This window comes from Anas platyrhynchos, chromosome 18 (genome assembly GCF_047663525.1).
Source record: "Anas platyrhynchos isolate ZD024472 breed Pekin duck chromosome 18, IASCAAS_PekinDuck_T2T, whole genome shotgun sequence".
NCBI classification, from domain to species: Eukaryota; Metazoa; Chordata; class Aves; order Anseriformes; family Anatidae; genus Anas; species Anas platyrhynchos.
The window spans coordinates 9,124-20,357 of NC_092604.1; the positions used below are offsets into that span (position 1 = coordinate 9,124).

The following is an 11,234-nucleotide window of genomic DNA, read 5'->3' on the forward strand; positions in this document are numbered from 1 at the left end:
TTGGTTCCCCCCCCCGGTGCGCCCCACAAATGGGTCCCCCCGGAAACAAAACCCCGCACACTTGGTTCCCCCCTCATTTTGGTTCCCCCCCCCGGTGCGCCTCGCAAATGGGTCCCCCCGGAAACAAAACCCCGCACATTTGGTTCCCCCCTCATTTTGGTTCCCCCCCCCGGTGCGCCCCGCAAATGTGTCCCCCCGGAAACAAAACCCCGCACACTTGGTTCCCCACTAATTTTGGTTCCCCCCCCCGGTGCGCCCCACAAATGTGTCCCCCGGAAACAAAATCCCGCACACTTGGTTCCCCACTAATTTTGGTTCCCCCCCCCCCGGTGCGCCCCACAAATGTGTCCCCCGGAAACAAAACCCCGCACACTTGGTTCCCCCCTCTTTTTGGTTCCCCCCCCCCGGTGCGCCCCACTAATGTGTCCCCCCGGAAACAAAACCCCGCACACTTGGTTCCCCCCCATTTTGGTTCCCCCCCACGCCCCCCCGCTTGGGTCCCCCCTAGCCCCATGGACCCCCCCCCCGGTGCGCCCCGCAAATGCGTCCCCCCGGCACTGCACCCCCCAAACTTGGTTCCCCCCTCCTTTTGGTTCCCCCCCACCCTTGGGGTCCCCCCAAGCCCCATGGACCCCCCCCCCCTTGGTGCCCCCCCTCCATTTTGTCTCCCCCCCCGTCCTACCCGTGCCCGCAGCAGTCGCTCGCACTCTGCCAGCGCCTTCCGCACCCGATGCTGCATCTCGGCCAGGTGGAGGCAAGCGCTGGAGGGGGGGGAATAAATTGGGGGGGGTCAATTTGGGGGGGGTCTGGGGGCATTTTGGGGGTTGGGGGCGCATTTAGGGGGCAGAGGGGACTTGTTCTCACCTGTAGGACTCGGCGTCGAGCCCCCCCGGGGGCAGCTGCAGGGCCAGGATGCCTGGGGGGGTGTGGGGAGGGGCATGTCAGCACCCCCCAGACCGAAACCCCAAAACCGCTGCCGTTGACCCCAAAACCGCCGCTGTTGACCCCAAGGTGGCCGCTGGTGACGCCGGTAGGGCCACTGGGCGCCCCGCGGGCCACAAGTACCCAACTCCAACCCCCAAACCCCCCAACCCTAACCCCCCAACCCTAACCCCCGACCCCCCAACCATAACCCCCTAACCCTAACGGATCTAACCCTAACCCTAACCCTCTAACCCTAACCCCCAAACCCCTAACCCCCAAACCCTAACCCCATAACCCTAACGGATCTAACCCTAACCCTCTAACCCTAACCCCCCAACCCCCTAACCCCCCAACCCTAACCCCCTAACCCTAACGGATCTAACCCTAACCCCCCAACCCTAATAGATCTAACCCTAACCCTAATCCTCTAACCCTAACCCCCCAACCCCTAACCCCCCAAGTACCCAACCCCAACCCCCAAACCCCCTAACCCTAACCCCCCAACCCCCTAACCCTAACCCCCCAACCCCCTAACCCCCAACCCTAAACCCCCAACCCTAACCCCCTAACCCTAACGGATCTAACCCTAATCCTCTAACCCTAACGCCCAAACCCCCAAACCCCCTAACCCTAACCCCCCAACCCTAACCCCCGACCCCCCAACCATAACCCCCTAACCCTAACGGATCTAACCCTAACCCTAACCCTCTAACCCTAACCCCCCAACCCCCTAACCCCCCAACCCTAACCCCCGACCCCCCAACCGATCTAACCCTAACCCTAACCCTCTAACCCTAACCCCCCAACCCTAACCCCCGACCCCCCAACCCTAACCCTAACGGATCTAACCCTAACCCCCCAACCCTAATAGATCTAACCCTAACCCTAATCCTCTAACCCTAACCCCCCATCCTAACCCCCCAAGTACCCAACCCCAACCCCCAAACCCCCTAACCCTAACCCCCCAACCCCCTAACCCCACACCCTAAACCCCCAACACTAAACCCCTAACCGTAACGGATCTAACCCTAATCCTCTAACCCTAACGCCCAAACCCCCTAACCCCCTAACCCTAATGGATCTAAGCCTAACCCTAACCCTCTAACCCTAACCCCCCCAACCCCCTAACCCCCTAACCCTAACGGATCTAACCCTAATCCTCTAACCCTAACGCCCAAACCCCCTAACCCCCTAACCCTAATTGATCTAAGCCTAACCCTAACCCTCTAACCCTAACCCCCCCAACCCCCTAACCCCCTAACCCTAACGGATCTAACCCTAATCCTCTAACCCTCTAACCCTAACCCCCAAACCCCTAACCCCCAAACCCTAACCCCATAACCCTAACGGATCTAACCCTAACCCTCTAACCCTAACCCCCCAACCCCCTAACCCCCCAACCCTAACCCCCTAACCCTAACGGATCTAACCCTAACCCCCCAACCCTAATACATCTAACCCTAACCCTAATCCTCTAACCCTAACCCCCCAACACCTAACCCCCCAAGTACCCAACCCCAACCCCCAAACCCCCTAACCCTAACCCCCCAACCCCCTAACCCCACACCCTAAACCCCCAACCCTAAACCCCGACCCCCCAACCCTAACAGATCTAACCCTAACACTCTAACCCTAACCCCCCAAGTACCCAACCCCAACCCCCAAACCCCCTAACCCCCCAACCCCCTAACCCCCCAACCCTAACCCCCTAACCCTAACGGATCTAACCCTAACCCCCCAACCCTAATAGATCTAACCCTAACCCTAATCCTCTAACCCTAACCCCCCAACCCCTAACCCCCCAAGTACCCAACCCCAACCCCCAAACCCCCTAACCCTAACCCCCCAACCCCCTAACCCTAACCCCCCAACCCCCTAACCCCCAACCCTAAACCCCCAACCCTAACCCCCTAACCCTAACGGATCTAACCCTAATCCTCTAACCCTAACGCCCAAACCCCCAAACCCCCTAACCCTAACCCCCCAACCCTAACCCCCGACCCCCCAACCATAACCCCCTAACCCTAACGGATCTAACCCTAACCCTAACCCTCTAACCCTAACCCCCCAACCCCCTAACCCCCCAACCCTAACCCCCGACCCCCCAACCGATCTAACCCTAACCCTAACCCTCTAACCCTAACCCCCCAACCCTAACCCCCGACCCCCCAACCCTAACCCTAACGGATCTAACCCTAACCCCCCAACCCTAATAGATCTAACCCTAACCCTAATCCTCTAACCCTAACCCCCCATCCTAACCCCCCAAGTACCCAACCCCAACCCCCAAACCCCCTAACCCTAACCCCCCAACCCCCTAACCCCACACCCTAAACCCCCAACACTAAACCCCTAACCGTAACGGATCTAACCCTAATCCTCTAACCCTAACGCCCAAACCCCCTAACCCCCTAACCCTAATGGATCTAAGCCTAACCCTAACCCTCTAACCCTAACCCCCCCAACCCCCTAACCCCCTAACCCTAACGGATCTAACCCTAATCCTCTAACCCTAACGCCCAAACCCCCTAACCCCCTAACCCTAATTGATCTAAGCCTAACCCTAACCCTCTAACCCTAACCCCCCCAACCCCCTAACCCCCTAACCCTAACGGATCTAACCCTAATCCTCTAACCCTCTAACCCTAACCCCCAAACCCCTAACCCCCAAACCCTAACCCCATAACCCTAACGGATCTAACCCTAACCCTCTAACCCTAACCCCCCAACCCCCTAACCCCCCAACCCTAACCCCCTAACCCTAACGGATCTAACCCTAACCCCCCAACCCTAATACATCTAACCCTAACCCTAATCCTCTAACCCTAACCCCCCAACACCTAACCCCCCAAGTACCCAACCCCAACCCCCAAACCCCCTAACCCTAACCCCCCAACCCCCTAACCCCACACCCTAAACCCCCAACCCTAAACCCCGACCCCCCAACCCTAACAGATCTAACCCTAACACTCTAACCCTAACCCCCCAAGTACCCAACCCCAACCCCCAAACCCCCTAATCCCCCAACCCCCTAATCCCCAAAACCGCCGCCGTTGACCCCAAGGTGGCCGCTGGTGACGCCGGTAGGGCCACCGGGCGCCCCGCGGGCCACTGGGAGCGGAAGACGGGCATGAAGCTGCCGGTGGACGGCGGCCACGCTAAAATGCTAGGTCAGCCGCGGGTTGGGGATCTGGGGGGGGGCACCCCATAGGCTCACAACCCCCCCAAAACCCCCCCGGCCCCATAGAGACCCCCCCCAGCCCCACAGATCCCACCCCAAACCCTGTAGGTGCTCCCCCAAGCCCTACAAGCAGCTTCTCCAGATGTTCCCCACAACCTCCCAGCCCCACAAGTACAATGTGTCCGGGCAGCGCCGCGCTTAAATGTGTCCGGGCGGCGCCGCGCTTAAATGTGTCCGGGCGGCGCCGCGCTAAAATGTGTCTGGGCGGCGTCGCGCTAAAGTGTGCCCTAACCCTAACCCTAACCCTAGCCCTAACCCTAGCCCTAACCCTAACCCTAACCCTAACCCTAACCCTAACCCTAGCCCTAACCTTAACCCTGCATTTCCAGGCATGCTCTGTGTAATACACAATAAATGTTTGTTCATTGTCTTTTGTAAAAACAAGGAGTTCTGTTTGAGGAATGGGAGTTGTGAAAACTCCATGCTGAAGTAAGGAGCTGTATAATGCTTAGCTAGACACTATGAAAATTCCTTTGCTTAATGTAACAAAAAAGAGAACCCTCTCCCCTTCTCTCCTTCTGCATCTCAGTAGCCTCTTTTGTTCAAAAAACACTGCTGCAAAGTTCATGTAACCATCTCCTGATAAGTTGTTAAACTAGTGTATCAACACCCTGCCTCCCTGTCTCACGCTGGGCCAACATGACCAAATAAAGAAAGAAGTTGAACCACAACGCCGAGGAAGACTACGGCCTTCATCTTCACGACCACCAGAGGGACAGAGACGACCCCCTAGCAACAGTGCGCGCAGTCGCAGAACATACCCGGACGTGCTGCGTAATCCTGAAATCACCAAGATATAAAAAGGGACCCTGGGGGGGGTGAGGTGCGCGCCGTTGGCGGAGCCGAGACTCCCCGGCCGCCCAGCGCTGTTTTGCTTGCTGTTGCTTACTCAATAAATTCCTTTCTATTATTAAAGCAATGCTCTCTGAAAAATTAATTAAGAGGGAGCTTATAACAAATTTGGTGCCGTGACTCGGATGAAGGCAATCTGATTGAAAGACCTTCGGAGGGGGCGCCCCGCTGATTTCAGCGGCCTTCGCTAGGACTACTTTCATTCAAATCCTTCACCGACGAACCCTAAATTCGGCAGCAAGCAAATAAAGCCGGCAACCCCTAGTAATCTTTGTGCACGAAGACCGAACGAAGACTCAGGAGTGAGTAAGTATAGGCCGGTGATCCGTTCGGTTGGGGTTGGGTATCCTGGAGCGTAGCGTTGTGAGACGTCCAATTGCGGACGAAGCGAGTGCGGACCCCTCGGTAGTGCGGTTCCCACATCCCGCGAGGGACTGGGCCACGAAAAGGGGGAAGCGATTTGTGCGTGTGTGTGTGAAGGCGCTCCAGAAGATGGGACAGAAGAAGAGTAAGCCTTCTGGTCCCATGGGCAGGGTAACGTCTGATGTTAGGTTACCCTGGGATTAATGATTAAAAATTGGCAGGATTCCCCTTTTAGGCGGGGAAGCAATAAAGTAAAAATGATACATTATTGTGTTGAAGTTTGGGGTGGTAAACAGATTCGAGGAGACCACCTTTACTGGCCTGTATTTGGGTCCTTTGAAGATTGGGTTTGCCAGGCCCTAAATATTTATGTAAACTCAAAGGAACCTTTTAGTTTGGAAGAAAGTGAATATGGACATTTGTGGATCAGCTTGGAAACTCAAGCCGATTTATATCCTCTAAAAGAAAAAGGAGGGGATGGGAGGCAGAAGAAAAACCGAGAATTAGAGATCCCAGCCCCACTGTCTCCCTATATTTCACCACCACCACCTGCAGCCCCTCCGACTCCCGGGCTTCCTAATCCGCAACCCCAGGGAGACTCTGATAGCGACTCTGACTCTAGCGTTCAGGGACCAGTGACTAGGAATATGTGGCCATCCCCATTAACTCCGGGGACGTCCGAGATTTTAAGAAAGAGACAGGAGGAGGGTAAGCAAGCTTTAATGGCAACTGACACAATGTTTCCAGCTGCTGAGGAATGATTGTAACTGGAATAATAACTGTACATTGTATATTGTATATATAAAAGCCCGGGCATTTTTGTTAAAGTGTTCTTTTATACATATGTTAATATGTAAATATGAAAGTATAAGAACTGCCATTGAGGTGTATGTTTAAGGGAACAAAATTTTCCCAGGCATATTATCGGTTCATCAGGTTTAAATGTTCCCAGTGTAATTGTCTACAGGCAGTTAATTTCCAGTGGTCTGATTTTACTTGTGTATCTATATATTGTGGATTTTGGAGGGATTGGGATTGACTAGTAAAGAGCTTCTAGGAAAACGGTGGAATATTAACCACTGCAGATTACAATAGGAAAAGTTCAAAGCAAAGAAATCCCGAGGAAAAGCCCCCTAGGATGTATACTAACACATTGAAGGGATATAGTGGGGTAAGAGGGTACAGAGAGTAAAAGAACCCTTATTAAATATTGTAATCAGTGGTGGCCACTTTATAAACTAGAGGATGGAGCGGAGTGGCTCCTAAATGGAAGTATTAATTATAACACCATATTACAGTCAATGTTGTTTTTGTGGAAAGAAGGAAAACAGGATGAAATGTTGTATATTGATGTTGTTTCAGCATCTTGGAGGGAAAAGGTACAGAATTAAGTTGGCCCCTGACTGAGCCTTTGATGTCGGCATTAGAAAAGTAAAGGCTAGAGAAAGATAAAGTACGTGTTAAAAGGTTTGTTGAAAGTGTTAAAGGTATTCGAAGTTGAATGAGCAGGGAAAGGTGATGTAGGCATTATCTAAGTAACAGTCTAGAAGTTTTGGTATATTTGCATATTTGCTGTGGTGTTTGTTCAGTTTCCCAAGCATCGGGGAGGGGGGAACAGCCTGCTCCACCAGGGGCCTCTCCAGCGGCAGCAGGGGGGCTTCGGCTCCAGCGCCTGGAGTGCCTCCTCCCCCTCCTTCTGCACTGACTTTGGTGTCTGCGGGGGGGGTTCTTGCTCTCCCAACTGCTGTTACTTGTAAAGTATCAGGGATTAAATTAACTAATGAAACCCTAAATGTGATGGGGGTAGAAGGGACTGGGATAACAGTGCCACTTTTGGGGGATACCAAGCTGAGACTAGGGGATAAAATGATCACTGGGCAATTATTGTATGTATCCAAGGCAGAGACTAACTTGTTGGGAAGGGATTTGATGATTAAATTGGGCATTCAACTAGTAAATTGTTAGACTAGAATAACAGTGTTATTAATGGAGTGCTCTCTGGCCCTGAGAGCAAACATACATGTATATTCACCTCTGACTGGAAAGACCCTGAAATGGGTGCGGAAGCAACAATATAGGTGGACAATTTTACCTCAGGGCTATACAGGGCCACCTATCTATTTGGGTAAATTCTAAAAAAGATTTTGGAGCAATTACAACCTCCCAAGGAGGTATTAATGTTACAAATATGTGGATCATTTTAAGGAAAATCGATACTCCCTGATGGGAGAGAAATGCTGAATAAAGTGATAATGAGGCAAATATTAACTGTTTTACATCAGAAGAGTCATTGGGAGGTGCAAGCAATGTGTGATGTTGTTCTAAGAAAGCATGTCTGTGTAGGAATATATACTTTAGGGAAGCACACATGTAGAGGATGTACTACTATATGTCAAAAGGTAAATAAAAAGGCCTTCTGTAACCTATCTAGAGGGGGACGGGAGCCAGGGCTTTGACCTTTCCAAAGTATACAGGTAGACTTTACTGAGTTACTTGTTTGTCCTAATTGACCACGTGACTGAATGGGTGTAAAGCTTTACTGCAAGGATCAAAGCAGGCCTTAGAGATTGAGTGGGATTTTCACAGCCCCTGGCACCCCTCCTCTTCTGGAAAGGAAGAGTGAATGAATGGTGAAATTAAGAAACAACTAACAAAACTTGTGCTGGAAACTAAGGCTTCTTGGGTAAAATGCTTACCCCTTGCACTGTTAAACATATGGACACAGCCCAGAACTGATGTAGGAATTTCTCCTTTTGAAATGCTATATGGTATGCCCTATGACTTGGAACTGCCACTTGATCACCCTCAATTCTAATTAAGACTTGGAAAGAGACTGCTTTAACACCACGATGGGGAAGGCCCCTATGTTGTTTTGCTTACCACAGAAACGGCTATTCGAACTGCGGAGAAAGGATGGACGCATGCCAGCCGTGTGAAAGGACCAATCCGGGAAGGTAAATGGGAGGCAGCTCCAGGCCCTGACGACTTGAAGCTGACACTAAGACGGACTCGATAAGTATTTTATATTATCTGTGTATCGTGGGAAGGGGAGGAGGCCCTGTTTCAAAGGCTCCCTAGTAGGTTCCCCTGAAGAACACTGCTGCTGCCAAGAAGAACCGATACCTTGTAGTTCGCTGCAACCGAACTGACAAGCGAGGCAGAGAAGTGAAAACGGTGGGGGACTGAGGGGCCGACAATTTAGATGGGCTCCAACCACCTCCTACGATACATGGGAGTCAGTATCATCGTTTTGGTCAGCTATGGGTCTGCGCATCCCCCATCAGCCTTTTAAATGGAGCTTGATCAGATGGAAGGATCAATTCGTCATCCAGCAAACAACGACAGCGGGTGCTCCCAGTTTCCGCATCACATTATGTGACCTGGTGTCAGTGCAGCCATGCTTTAACCGATCAGGATTTTATTTCTGCCCAAGTTCTAACCCAGGAAAGGGGTACTGTAATTACCCGAACATGTATTATTGTGCATACTGGGGGTGTGAAACCATTGCTATGGACTGGACACTCGGGGCTGGTCGGAATAAATTCTTACAAGTGGGATATGGGCCGCAAGGTTGTAACCAACAAGCAGGTCCCCGTTACAGGTGGTGAGGGCATGGTATAGGGTATACAGGAACCTTCCATGGAAATAAAGAAATTTGCAAGGTTCTATATATAAATATAACAAACTTGGATGATACTAGCTGGGTACTAGGAAAAATGTGAGGTGTCAGATTTTACAAACACAGAACAGATAGGGGAGGACTCATACTAATGAAAAGGAGGATGCTGATAGGCCCCAGGCAGTAGGACCAAATGAGGTATTGTCAGAAAATGTCCAGGGAATCCAGCCTGCGGAAAATACTACACTTCCAACCCTCGGCAGCCCTACGAGCTCAGGTAAAGCCGAGAATGATAACATAGCTGAGAATAACATATGGGGGGGTCATGAATGCCAGCTACAAATTATTAAACAAAACAAACCCAAATGTAACAAAACACTGTTGATTATGCTTTAGTATAAGGCCTTCATATTATGATGCTATCGGGAATCCTGGGGAGCCCTCCCGCACAAACGAGAACAGCCCTCTACATTGCAGTTGGGGAAAAGTCATAAGGGTAACACTAACACAAGTCACTGGAGGTGGTAGGTGTGTGTGCACGGTTCCTAGTGGGAAGTGTCACCTATGTAATATCATGGAGAATGGAAAACAATCAGCCAAGTGGTTAATCCCAGCCAACAACGCTAGGTGGGTTTGTTTGTGAGTGGGCATAACTCCTTGTCTATCACTAAAACTCTTTAATGTGTCTCGTGATTTCTGTATACAGGTGATAATTATACCAAGGATTCTATACCACCCTGAGGATTATATGTACACCCAGACACAGTGGAAAGTCATCATCTGGAAAGATGGGAACCATTCATGGCTCTAACTTTGGCCACCCTAATAATCCTGGGAGGAGCTAGAGTGGGGACCAGGGTAGCCTCATTGGTTAAACAAAATCAAGAATTTACTTCCTTATGCATTGCTGTGGACGAGGACCTGACCCAAATTGAACAATCCATCTCGGCCCTGGAAAATCTATCAGGTTGCTTTCAGAGGTAGTGTTACAAAATCATAGGGGATTAGATTTGTTTTTTTTTTTACAACAGGACGGGCTGTGTGCAGACCCGAAAGAGGAATGCTGTGTGTATGCTGATCACACTGGAGAGGTAAGAGATACAATGGCAAGACCCAGGGAAGGGTTGAAAAAAAAAAGGAAACGGGAGAATGAAGCCCGACAGAGCTGGTACGAATCTTGGTTTAATTATTCACCTTGGCCTACTACTTTATTATCAACAATAACAGGACCTTTGTTGTTCTTAATAATAGCACTAACTTTTGGACCATGTATTTTTAATAAATTGATTGCGATTGTAAAGGGACATTTAGAAGCGGCACATTTAATGCTCATACATGCCAGATACGAGCCAATAAGTACCAATGAAGGAATCGAGGAAACATTAGTTCTTAGTAGCCAGGCATTGCAGAGCTTCAATGAACAAAATGAGTAACTAAAAGAAAAAGGAGGGATTGTAATACACAATAAATGTTTGTTCATTGTCTTTTGTAAAAACAAGGAGTTCTGTTTGAGGAATGGGAGTTGTGAAAACTCCATGCTGAAGTAAGGAGCTGTATAATGCTTAGCTAGACACTATGAAAATTCCTTTGCTTAATGTAACAAAAAAGAGAACCCTCTCCCCTTCTCTCCTTCTGCATCTCAGTAGCCTCTTTTGTTCAAAAAACACTGCTGCAAAGTTCATGTAACCATCTCCTGATAAGTTGTTAAACTAGTGTATCAACACCCTGCCTCCCTGTCTCACGCTGGGCCAACATGACCAAATAAAGAAAGAAGTTGAACCACAACGCCGAGGAAGACTACGGCCTTCATCTTCACGACCACCAGAGGGACAGAGACGACCCCCTAGCAACAGTGCGCGCAGTCGCAGAACATACCCGGACGTGCTGCGTAATCCTGAAATCACCAAGATATAAAAAGGGACCCTGGGGGGGGTGAGGTGCGCGCCGTTGGCGGAGCCGAGACTCCCCGGCCGCCCAGCGCTGTTTTGCTTGCTGTTGCTTACTCAATAAATTCCTTTCTATTATTAAAGCAATGCTCTCTGAAAAATTAATTAAGAGGGAGCTTATAACACTCTGGGCACCCAACATGGCCTCCCGGAAGCCTGGTGCCGGAAAACTATATTTACCAGCATTCCTTGGACAGCCGGCACAGCCAATCACGGGCCGAGTTTTCGAGAATTACATTTACCAGCACGCACTGTAACCCTAGCCCTTACCGCCTTTACAAAAAAGCCT

General features: G+C 50.6%; 1 long non-coding RNA gene across 1 annotated transcript; it reads left to right on the forward strand.

The window, feature by feature from the left end:
• The first annotated feature begins 4,499 nt into the window (after positions 1-4,499).
• On the forward strand, positions 4,500-11,028 carry LOC139999025 (uncharacterized). The gene is made up of 2 exons (XR_011804003.1): positions 4,500-10,090; positions 10,767-11,028. It is a non-coding gene; the product is annotated as an uncharacterized lncRNA (long non-coding RNA).
• The last annotated feature ends 206 nt before the right edge of the window (positions 11,029-11,234 follow it).